This window comes from Bidens hawaiensis, unplaced genomic scaffold (assembly GCF_021521415.1).
Source record: "Bidens hawaiensis isolate Kalapana, Puna unplaced genomic scaffold, B.hawaiensis_p1.1 tig00053449_1, whole genome shotgun sequence".
Classification (NCBI taxonomy): Eukaryota; Viridiplantae; Streptophyta; class Magnoliopsida; order Asterales; family Asteraceae; genus Bidens; species Bidens hawaiensis.
In genome coordinates this window covers 1-13,196 of record NW_027499637.1, presented here as the reverse complement: position 1 = coordinate 13,196, position 13,196 = coordinate 1, and the positions used below count along the sequence as shown (strand labels likewise).

At 37.9% G+C, this 13,196-nt stretch overlaps 1 pseudogene across 1 annotated transcript; it reads left to right on the top strand.

Annotated features, from left to right (window-relative positions):
* Positions 1 to 6,205: 6,205 nt before the first annotated feature.
* Positions 6,206 to 11,256, top strand: LOC143600135 (potassium channel AKT1-like; annotated as a pseudogene). The gene is made up of 10 exons (XR_013147419.1): positions 6,206 to 6,355; positions 7,358 to 7,723; positions 8,471 to 8,528; positions 8,649 to 8,966; positions 9,037 to 9,282; positions 9,360 to 9,458; positions 9,544 to 9,762; positions 9,843 to 10,037; positions 10,140 to 10,215; positions 10,304 to 11,256. The product of XR_013147419.1 is annotated as a potassium channel AKT1-like (transcript).
* The last annotated feature ends 1,940 nt before the right edge of the window (positions 11,257 to 13,196 follow it).

Here is a 13,196-nt window from a genome sequence, read left to right as displayed (position 1 = left end):
ATTGAGGCTATAACCAATTGGAAGACTCCGCAGAACCCGACTAATATACGAAGCTTCTTAGGGTTAGCTGGCTACTATAGGAGATTCATCGAAGGTTTCTCCAAGATAGCCGGACCGTTGACCGACATGACCCGAAAGTCGATAGTATTCAGTTGGGGTAAGTTTCAAGAAGAAGCTTTTCAGGAGTTAAAGAAGAGACTCACGCAAGCTCCAATCCTTGCTTTACCCGATGGTGACGAGGATTTGGTTGTTTGCACTGATGCTTCGCATCATGGGTTAGGTTGCGTGTTGATGCAACGAGGAAAGGTGATAGCTTACGCGTCTAGACAGTTGAAAGTCCATGAGAGTACTTACCCGACGCATGATTTGGAGCTAGCGGCAGTAGTGCACACTCTTAAGATATGGAGGCATTACCTGTATGGTACTAAGTGTACCATTTACACAGATCATAAGAGTTTAAAGTACTTCTTAGAGCAGAAAGAATTGAACATGAGACAGAGAAGATGATTGGAGTTGATAAAGGATTACCACTGTGATATTAAGTACTACCCTGGTAAAGCTAACGTGGTCGCTGATGCGCTAAGCCGTAAGAATGAGAAAGTCATTGCGATAGTAAAGTCATATCAGCTAATTATGAACTCAAGTTTATTTGAAGAAATCATCAAGGTGCAGTCAGAAGTGCTGGTAGAAGAAGGGCTAGTGAAGAAAGAAAGAATTTTCGGCCAGCAAGACGAGTTGATGAAAAACACGCATGGTGTTAAGACTAGGTTTGACCGTATGTGGATTCCACGCCATGGAGATCTCAGAGGTCGAATCTTAGATGACGTTCATAAGTCAAGATATTCGATTTATCCAGGAGCTACTAAGATGTACCAAGACTTGAAAAGAGATTATTGGTGGCCGGGTATGAAGAATGACTTGGTAGATTATGTTAGTAAATGCTTAACTTGTTTACAAGTCAAGGCAGAGCATCAGAAGCCTTATGGAAAGATGCAACCTTTGGAGTTACCAGAATGGAAATGGGAACACATCACCATGGATTTCATAACTAAGCTACCCCGTACAGCTAAGCATCATTATACCATCTGGGTGATTGTGGATCGTTTGACCAAGAGTGCTCACTTTCTGCCTATACGAGAGGCTATCTCGTCAGAGACGTTAGCAAGCTTGTTCATTAAAGAGGTTGTATCTAAGCATGGAGTGCCGTTATCGATCTTGTCTGATAGAGATACTCGTTTTACTTCGAGGTTTTGGAAGAAGTTCCATGAAGCCATGGGAATGAGATTGAACATCAGTACGGCGTATCATCCTCAAACGGATGGACAGTCTGAAAGGACGATCCAAACCCTTGAGGATATGCTACGTTCTTGTGTTTTAGACTTTGGTGGAAGTTGGGATGATCATCTACATCTGGCAGAGTTCTCTTATAACAACAGCTACCATTCAAGTATTGGTATGCCACCATTCGAGATGTTGTATGGAAGACGTTGTAGAAATCCGGTATGTTGGGGAGAGATTGGTCAAAAGCATATGGGAAGTTTGGAAGTTGTTCAAGAAAATTCTTCGAAGTTTGACCAGATTAAGGCAAGAATGAAAGCTGCTCAAGACAGACAGAAGTCGTATGCTGATAAGCGGCGACGACCGATTGAGTTTAACGTTGGTGACAATGTGATGCTCAAGGTCTCGCCTTGGAAAGGAATTACTCGTTTTAGGAAGAGATGAAAACTGAGTCCGAGGTACATTGGACCGTTCAAGATTTTAGATCTAGTAGGTGAAGTAGCTTACAAGTTAGATTTGCCAGAGGAGTTAGAAGGAATTCACTCAACATTTCATGTTTCTCATCTGAGAAAATGTCTGGCTGACGACACGTCGCACGTAACATTAATGGACATTGAGGTTGATGAGCAGTTGAACTACATTGAGCAACCAATCGAGGTAGTTGACCGCAAGGAAAAGCAGCTTCGTCATAAAGCTATCCCACTAGTGAAAGTGATATGGAAGGATCGCAAGGGATCAGAAGCTACATGGGAAGTTGAAGAAGAGATGCGCAAATTTTATCCAAATTTGTTTATGTAATAGTTAGGTTTCGGGGACGAAACCTCTTTAAGGAGGGAAGACTTGTAACATCCCGTTTTTCGGGTTTCGGTTAATAAATGAAAGTATGGGTGATTAGGAGTTGGGCTAGTGTTGGGTTAAATGGATATGGGTTATGGACTTGGGTTATGAAAGAAAGAGGAAAGGACCATGGGCTTAAGCCCATGATCCAAAATTATAAAAACCTTAATTACCCATTTATTACTCATTTCACACATATTCCATACATCACCAAAACACACACTTAAGCTCTCTCTCTCTAGTCTCTCTCTAGCCGAAATCACCAAGGAAGAACCAATCCCGATCCAAGGTAATGATAGTTTGATATTGTGTGAGCTAAACCCGTTAGATATAGTCACGAAACGACGAACCGACACCGTTAAACCGTTTAAGTCACGAGATCCGGGTGGAATCGGGTATAAACCGAACCTAAGATGAGCTTAGGGGTCACCCTAGCTCAGATCTGGATAGAACGGGACGAAAAACGGTGAAAAACGAGTTAAAACTCGTTTTTCCGGCGAATCCGCGGTTTTCCGGCGGCGGCGCCGGAAAAGAGGGAGTACGAGGTAAGAATGTCAGGGAATGTTCTGACATTCCCTGACCTAACCCTAGTTCGCTAGGGGTAACTAATGAATTAGAGTATTTCGCTAGCTGATTCGTCTAAGGGAATATAACGAACTAGCTACAGTTCGTTAAGGGGAAAAGATAACGAATTACCCTTGATTCGATATAGTTAAAAGATAACGAATTGGGAGGTCCAATTCGTTACATAGACTGGTTCGCTATGGACTGATTCGTTAAGGGTCCATTTCGTTAGAGGGTCCAGTTCGTTGCTATGACCAGTTCGTTAAGAGAAATATAACGAATTAGAAGTTTATCAGAATGACATAATGATCCCTGGACTTAAAGAAGAATGATTTAATTACAAAGAAGCCCTTGGATTTTTAAGTAGCAAATTAACTAACGATTCAAAATGTTAATGGAAAATGTGATAAGACAGTTAATAGAAATAAATTTTTTCCAAACTGACCTGGCAGCTCGACCCCAACCGCATTGAGGTGAGTTTCTAGCCCCACTTCCTTGTTAAGTTTTCGGGGCTGTGTGCATACTCGATGTGATAGTTAATACACTTACCTTAAGTGGTGAGTGTATGCCTTGTATGATTTATGTATGATGATTGCTTGACGGTGCGTGAACGATCTTCGGATACTGCATGTAACGTTAGGTGGTAGTTAAAGATATGATTGATATGTATGATGTAGGATATGATGTATGTATGAATATATATGATGTATGCATAATGTATGTATGATATGTTGATGGTACATGAACGCTCTTCGGAGATTGCACGTATTGTCAAGGAAAGTATGTAAGATGTATGGTACAGTTGCATGAAACAAAAGGACCAGACCCTAATAATATCTGTGACGGTAGGGACCAGACCCTAACAATATCTGTGACGGTAGGGACCAGACCCTGATAATATCTGTGATGTTGGGGACCAGACCCTTTATAATATATGTGATATTAGGGACCAGACCCTTATAATATATATGAGGTTATAGGGCGAAAGGCTCTTTAAATAGGATGGATAGTTATATATAAAGAGTAAGTTTGATTAATGCACACCCCTTCGGACACGTGTGCAAGTATGAGAACAGACTGTATGTTGTAAGATTAACTAGAACTCACTCAGCGTAGCTGAATTTTTGTATGCACGCAGGTGAGTAGATTGAGGCAACTTGCTTGAGGGGAAGCACATGTCATGGATTTGAAGACACTGGCATCTCAATGAAGTGTTATGTTATGATGTTTTAAAAGACAATGTTTTATGTTTAAATAATTTGAATGCCCATTAAGACAAGAAAGGATGGTTATGTAATATAATGGTTTGAATGTTTTAATATTCCGCGAATGTTTTTATTAACTCTGATATTATGAACTGCGTTTATGAGTAAATCCAACGTTAAAATGAGGCACCGGTAACGGGGCTTACATGGCAGTGTTGTCATTTGTTTGTGACTTCCTTTTTGGTTTGAGTCGATGATCGTAAGAATGTGACTAGACATTGCCCTGCCGTTGCCAGCGTCTCCGGTCGTCTATGGTGACGGCGGTTGTCTATGTTGGTGAACATAACTATTGTATCTTGACAGCTATGATGATACTTTACTTATCTGAGCCTCTTTAGCGTCAATGATAATGAGCCTAGGTTCATTTGAGACGCGACATATAAGTTAATTTTCATTGTAATGTGTATTTCTTTAAAATTTTTCATTTGTGTTTCTTGTAATTTTTATTGCATCTTTTTTATCATTGTAAAAAAAGTACATTAAATTTATGTGATTTTAATTAATAAAAAGATTTTGGAAGTTTTATGCATGTAGGGTTCCAAAGCAAACATGGCATTTATTTTGACAGTTAGTTAAATTTCTTATTTTCTGAACTGTTGCTAATCGGTTTCAATTGTTGACTTTGATTGAGTCAATTGATATTAGTGAAATAGCTTTCTACCATTATTGCTAATGAGTTGAAATTTCATGTGTTGTACCGTTGAAAGTGATACCAATACGTCCCAACTTTGCTGCGAATTTGTAAACAAGTCAATTTTGATTTTGTTTAATACCACCACGTCTGAAATTAGTAAATATGTAGATTCAAGTTTCATACACTATGTCAGCACAATCAATTGCTTCTTAGTTTGGTTTTGACTTGAATATCTAAAAGATTTGAGTTTCATGTTTTGGAAAATATATGCAATCATAATGTTAGTAGTTATTAATTATAATTTTAATAATGTTAGTAGTTATTGTTTGAAGAATACACTATGGATTTGCGACATTTAGTTTAGGATTTAACATAACGTGGCATTTAGTCAAGGATTTAACATAATGTGTCGTAAATTTCACGCCCGCGCCGAAATACGGGTAAACCCACTAGTTTAGTTTGATTTGAGGTCTGGTTTTTTCCCCAAGGTTTATGTCCAGAAAATCTGGATGGTCATAGTTTATAACCACATTTCCTTTTTAATGAAAGTTTGCCCTGACTTTGGCTATTTAGAAAAAAAAAAAAAAACAACATTTTTATGTCCAAAACTTACAAAACCTAGTTGCATGATATTACTTGACTATAAGGTGTACATGTCATTTTACCTCTTGTTTTATTACGCCACATCATACGCCACTCTACTCCACTATTTTCAACAATATAATGGAAATGGTTACCATTTAACCACGTCCCTCTCTTTCTAAATAAAATAACAATATTAATATAAGTAAAGTTAATTTAATATAACTTAAATAAAAATATTAAATTTTGTGTACAAATATAAATAAAAAAAATAATTTTCGTGTACTCATCGTTGTCGAGTAGTCAAAAAAGTAAATATTTAGCTAAGCTTGCCGGTTTAAGCACGTGTCAAAGTCGTTTACGAGACAAAAAAACTTTTTTTTTTCAAAAAAAATCCGTTTTCTTTAAAATTTATATCGGGATGTTCATAAAATTTTTTTATACAAACCTCTGTATTTAGTTTTTTCAAAAAAAATTAACAAAAACATATTATCGGTACAGGTATGGTACCGGTACCGAAATATTCGGTTTGGTACGTGTATGGTACCGGGACGGTACCGGTATTGAGGGTAAAAATTTGGAAAATAGTGATACCGGTACCGTACCGATCCCGAAAATCAAAACTTTGGTACCGACGGTGCCAGCCGATTTCGATACCGGTACCGAATTAGTTCATCCCTAATTTACGAGACCAAAAAAGATATATTTTTGAACAAATATGTTTTTGTTAAAATTTATACGAGGATGTTCGTAAATAAAAATATCAAATCTATGTATTTAGTTTTCTTTTAAAAATATAACAAATTATTAATTAATTAACTTATATAAATAGTTTTAAAAAGCATCACAGTTTAAATATTAAATTGAAAAAACATCAAAATTAAAAGCTTATATCTATAGTTCAAATAAAAAGGTTATCCCTTTCTTCTTCACCCAACCACTCATTTCTCTGCATATCTTCTCAACCCCATCCTCAATCATCATCTTCTTCTACGTGGATTCAATAAACATCTCCAAATTTATGTTGTAATATATCTATAAAAAGGAATAAACTTGAACAGATGTCTAGAGAAGGAAGCCAAAGCCACTACAGTTTAACCACCGGTATATTGCCGTCTCTCGGCGGCGGAGCCACTAGCAATCGCCGTGCTAAGCTTCGGAACTTCATTATCTCTCCGTACGATCGTCGTTACAGGTATGTACACCGTATACGCAATTGATTGATTGATTGCATGTATATGTATGTCGTTAGGTTTTATTATTAATCGTTGATTTTGGTGAGAATTATTATTATTATTCTTTTATAAAATTGTTATTCTGTTTTGATTTGTTAGTTTGTTAGGCGGATACACTGCGTAGACGATTGCACTACTGATGATTCTGTTAGAGATTACTGAAAAAATTTACTATTGTTCTTTTTAACAGTTCAGAATCTTGATTGCTTATTGAACATCATCTTGATGCATTCAAGCTAAAAATATTATAAACAAATATTTTATACTGTTTTTATCATCAAAAGTAAATCTACAGTAAGTGTAACTTAGCCTTGGTTTGATTTTTTATGCTCATTATGTTTATTTTGTATAATGAGAACCGCGATAAACAATAGTTATAGGACATAGTTGCTTGTACGGTTTTCAGGCCCTTTAGGTTCTTATGTGAATTTAAAATTTTAATATTGATTCTGAAATCGAAAAGTAGCTTGTTGTTAACATGAGAAACTCGAGTAGAATAAGATAGATACAAACACAATATTTGCATGATAAAAAGGCTCGGTTTGGACGGAGATAATTATAGATTCGGCCGACTTTTGGTCTTTGGAATCTTGGGCTGGTTTTGGATGGTGCATACTACTACACAAGATTCCTGCTTGATAGCTTTTCTAGGATTTTTTTTACATTATTCACATACTGTACAGGCTGCATGAATATATCTAAAGAAGTTATATTCTTTTCACCCTTTTCAGTTTTCACTTTTCACAACACTGCCTAATTCTAAAATTCAATATTGGAATATGACATTTAATTGAAAAGGAAATGAGAATTTATTCTCCCTGTGTCCAATTTTGACTCTTTAGTATGAAAAGAATGACTTTGCTTAGAACCTGTAGTGGAGTCCTTTTCTGCATTCTAGATACCTTTTATTTGATATTATTAATTAATTAACTAGTTTCTGATTAATTAAATTTCATTTTCAGGGTATGGGAGACATATCTAGTTGTTTTAGTATTATATACTGCATGGGTGTCCCCATTTGAGTTTGGTTTCTTGGAAAGACCACAGAGACCACTATCAATCATTGATGATATTGTCAATGGGTTTTTTGCCATTGATATTATCCTCACCTTCTTTGTAGCTTACCTTGATAAAAGTACCTATCTTCTTGTGGACAACCCGAAAAAGATTGCTTGGAGGTACACAAGAACTTGGTTCTTGTTTGATGTCATCTCCACGATTCCTTCTGAACTAGCCGGCAAAATATCCACTGGGTCCTTTCAATCATATGGATTGTTCAACATGTTTAGATTATGGCGTTTGCGCAGAGTTAGTGCGTTGTTTGCCAGGTAAAACGTATGCTGGTTTGACTGGAGGTCTTGATAGCTAAAATAAATTAGTTAATTTAAGTTGTGTTTTTATGTCGAAAAAGTTAAAAAGAGGTCAACTTGGCTGAATGGGTAAAGTGGTCCAAATGAGTGCTTTTAATGTTTGAAAAGGCAACATTATGTAAAGGGTTATAAAATTATTGTCTTTTTTTAATCATGTTTACACTAATTTATTGTCTATAAAATATTAAAATTGCTGGAGAATGTGCTGAGTCGTCTAAAACTACTTTGAACTGGGTTGACCCACTACTAACTCATTTAACCACCTCCAGATTTAATCAGCGGTGCTAAATGGGTTGTGTTCACGGGTTCGCAAATTTGATCTGAGAATTTTAATATGGACCTGAACTTGACATGTGTATTCAAGAGTTGACACGAACACAGCCTCTTTAAACTGAAAAAAGAAAATAGATTTTTAAATGTTACTGATCTAAAATTATAGTTTTGCAAACAAAGATATAAACGTGTATAAAACAGAAACATTTTGACTTTTAATTTTTTGGTATAAAATACGCAACCAGAAGATACACGATTAAAACACATTTTCTTTAAAAGAATAATAAAACAAAAGGTTAGGCAGGTGAACTTGCGAACCCACCAACCCAATACATTTATCTAAACATGTTCATGGGCTCAATCCAAAACTCATCCAACCCTGTTTATCTAAATCATTTTTTGTAGCCTAATTTATTTTCCATTTGTGAACAGGTTGGAGAAAGATAGGCACTTCAACTATTTTTGTGTTCGATGCGCCAAACTTATATCCGTTAGTACTAATCATAGTTGATTCTCTATAGATGTTACATTTACAGAGTAGAAAGATTATGCAGCCTATTTGCAACTGTTAAATTGCTAAACTAACAATACCTACGTATGATTATTATAGGTTACAATCTTCGCGGTACACTGTGCTGGTTGTTTCTACTATTATATTGCTGCTGATTATCCTGACGCCGGTAGGACTTGGATTGGGACTGATAACACAGCTTTCAAAGACCAGAAATTGGTAGATCGTTATGTGACATCTATGTATTGGTCGATCACAACCCTCACGACTGTTGGATACGGCGACTTGCATGCTCAAAATAGACGTGAGATGATATTTGTCATATGTTACATGCTTTTCAACCTCGGTTTGACATCATATCTCATAGGAAATATGACCAATTTGGTTGTCCATGGTACCAGCAAAACCAGACAATTTGTAAGTAATTTTGTTTCCTCATTTATGCATGTTTAATAACGTTTTTAACAGTTGCTGTTTACTTTAATAGAGAGACACAATCCAAGCGGCCTCGAGTTTCGCACATAGGAATCATTTGCCGGTTCGGTTGCAAGATCAGATGCTTGCACATTTGTGTTTGAAGTTTAGAACCGACTCAGAGGGTCTTCAACAACAAGAGACTATTGACTCACTTCCGAAAGCCATCCGTTCAAGCATTTCTAATTTCTTGTTCTATTCGCTTCTAGACAAAGCCTACTTGTTTCATGGTGTGTCGAATGATGTTCTCTTTCAGCTGGTATGTTTCATCACTTGCCCTTACCGAAAGTATATTTCGGAAAACCGCCAATAATAACACAATGAATGTATTTGAAGGTCTCGGAAATGAAAGCCGAATACTTCCCTCCAAAGGAAGATGTTATTTTGCAGAATGAAGCACCTACAGATTTCTACATACTTGTTACAGGAGCAGTGGTGAGTGTTTAATTTTATAGTTTGTTTATTTGTTTCTTAATACACAAACCTTCTAATATGTATGTGTTTTAAATAACTTGATCAGGAACTACTGGTTATGAAAAATGGAGTCGAACACGTCATAGGCGAAGCAAGACCTGGTGATCTATGTGGCGAGATCGGTGTTCTTTGTTACCGACCTCAACTATTTACGGTTCGTACCAAACGATTAAGCCAGTTACTAAGGTTGAACCGGACCTCGTTTTTGAACATTGTTCAAAGCCATGTTGGTGACGGTACCATTATCATGGACAATCTTCTCAAGGTTTGTCAAGTTATAACATAGAGTGTATTCTCAAATTAACATGATTAATTATTAATCTAAAGCACTGTCTCGTTTTTCAGCATTTGAAAAGCTTACACGATCCACTTATGGATGGAGTGTTGTTGGAGACCGAGAGCATGCTGGCTCGTGGGAGAATGGATTTGCCTTTAAGTCTGTCCTTCGCTACGCGTAGAGGAGATTACCTTTCGTTGCAAAAGTTATTAAAACAAGGTCTTGATCCAAACGAGTCGGATAATAATGGAAGAACGGCTTTGGTATGCACATATTCAAGTTTTTATGTATATAGTTGCCAGTTATTCTAGGTTATATTATATACCAAACTTGGTTTACTATTTGTTTTCTGTTATCATTCTCAGCACATAGCAGCTTCACAAGGAAGTGATAATTGTGTACTTTTGCTACTAGATTATGGAGCAGATCCCAATTGCACAGGTATAACTATTTACCTGTTAGACACGTAGACACTGTTTCATAAACGTGTCATAGTGGTTGACAAGTTATTGTACATTGACCTATACAGATTCAGACGGGAATGTGCCATTATGGGAAGCTATGATTGGTAACCACGAAACAGTAATCGGGCTTTTAGCCGATAACGGTGCGGGCCTATCATCTGGTGATGTAGGACGCTTTTCTTGCATTGCAGCCGAGCAGAACAACTTAACCTTACTCAAACGCATCATTCATCATAAAGGAGATGTCACTCGTGCTAGAAAAGATGATGGCTCAACGGCTCTTCAGATTGCTGTCTGCGAAGGTAACATAGAGATGGTGAAGTTTCTGTTAGACCAAGGAGCCAACATTGACCAGCAAGATTATCACGGGTGGACCCCACGAACCTTAGCAGACCAACAAGGACACGAAGAGATAAAAACCCTGTTCTTGTCCTTCAAATTTCCCAATGACCACCAGTTCACCAGACCACCACCACTCGTGTCAATCCCCGAGAAAAAACGCATTCGTGATTCTACAGGCATGAAGTTTCTTGGGCGGTTCAAAAGTGAGCCGACAATAACCCGGCCCGGTCCCCAAGACACGGATGATGGGTCGTGGAGCCGATCAAGACGGAGACGGAGAGGTGATAGTTTCCATAACTCACTTTTCGGGATAATGTCGAATGCTCGAGAGGGGGAGAACAGTATTGACTTGGTGTCACCGAGACCGACAAGCATAGCTGTGGGGAGGGAAAACTCGGGCAACCCAGGTCGGGTAGTTGTAAGCTGCCCAGATAAAGGAGATGCTGGAGGAAAACTTGTTATGTTACCGAAAAGCTTCCAGGAGTTATTGGAGATCGGTGTAAAGAAATACGGGTTTTTGGCATCAAAGGTGGTAAACAAAGACGGGGCGGAAGTAGGCGACATAGAAGTAGTTAGGGACGGTGATCATTTGATATTCGTTAGTGATTCGAGTCGGACGGTTGAGGAATCGAATTAACAAGATGGTGAAAAGTGGAAATCTAACCATCAGTTCTAATCTCTGTATTTGTTAATCTCTTGGTTTTTACTTTCTTACTAATATGATGAGCGGTATTTTTGTCACTATGATAATGAGTTCATGACAAGATGGCAATATATAAACCACACACATAATATGTTGTATCACAAGATAAGAGGAATCGACGACTGTTTTTATTGTTGCAGTTACTATTACGTACGTACATTAGACAAGTACAGTATTCAACATATATACTTAGAGAAGCTTATAAAGAGTAAGGCGGTCCACATCTTCTTGAGCCAGTTCAGGACGGGTGTAACATCCATGGAGATCCTCAACAATGTACTCCTACAATACAATGATTTAGGATGTTTTATATATTACATTGTTATGAAATTAAGAAGATGAATATACCTGTGTAAGCTCTTTTTTGGTGAGAATGTGATAATGACTCTGAAAGATCCTTTGCATTGCCATGGTAGCCACAAGAAAGCCGTAGGCGATGCCAAGAAACGCAAATAAAATCACACCCCCGATAACTATAACAATACACACATCCATTGTGGCAGGACAACAGTCCATCATTACCCATCCCAAAAAGCAATTCTGGCATCCAGCAACACGCGGGTCATTGTTGCAAGACATACAATGAACTGCCATCCCAAAGAACCCAACCAGCAGAAAGAAGACAAACACACCTGTTCAGTAATAATTAACTTTCAACCGGTTAAAAAGGGGCTCAGGTCAAAACAGGTCAAAGTTAAACAGCATATAAAGGAAAACGTACCCACGCAATAGAAGAACGGTAAAGGATCTGTCGAGATTATAAGGTTCCACTTTTCAGCAAGAGAAATTCTGAAATGTGTATCTTTGTCAACAAGGTATGCAATTCCACCAAGCAGCCCAACCAGCTGAATGAGCGACGTGTTTGATTAGTAAAAGTAGGCGAAGAATAGTAGTTGATAATGCATGATAAGGATAATGATAATAAGAAATCTCACCATTTGCATGGCAAGAAAGACAAGGATAACATCCCTTGCAACAAATAACCTGTATTTTATCTTTGGCCAGGAATGGGCGCTTAGCTTAATGACTCGAAGGTGATATTGCGCTTTGCACGTTGTGCAGTGCGAAAAAGCAAACCCTTCCTATTGAGAGTAATTAACACATAAATGTGTTAAAACTTATCATGGGTTAGAATATCTTGTTTCCAACAAAAGATCGGGTAATCAAAGGCATTACCTTGACGGATCGCCAGTGGTCAAGGCATGATCGGTGCACAAACTGCTGGGTGCCTTTGCATAAGCATGGAGAGATCAGCTCATAACCTATGAAACAAGAGACATAAATGTAAACGACGAAGTAGTTGTGTAATGAGAGATATTTGTTACCAAAGAAGTCAGAAACTGAATGTGAAAAATTATATATGGTAACAACATTATCATCAACTGGAGATAACTATGCCAACAGAAGACAGCACACACAATGCGATGCTTCACTCACGCGCCCGACACACACGCTCTAACACCTTAGGAAAATCTTATGTTATTCTGTTATTCTGTTAATATGTTATGTTTACAAGAGAGATACTGGGCTATAACGAATGTCCCGCCTAACATATCACCAATATGTTTTGGGCGCAATGGTTGTGGAAGTGAGGAGGATTTCACAGTTAAGCGCGCTCGAGTGGGAGTAGTTAGGAAGAGCAACAACCCTGGAAGTTTCCACCTCCGCAAACAAAAACAAATCCATGAGCTTTTTGCGGGCAAGCTGACAATATTGGTGGTACGAGAGGCCAGATGTTACATACGCACACGTAGTGGTGTAGATGCACACGAGTACGGGGCAATGCTGATGCACACAGATAGATGCGAAGCTTACACACACAGACACAACGCGAAGCTGACGCGCACAGATACAACTCGAAGCTGACGCACATGCACAAGACGCGATGTTGACGTAGCATACCAAATTTGTTG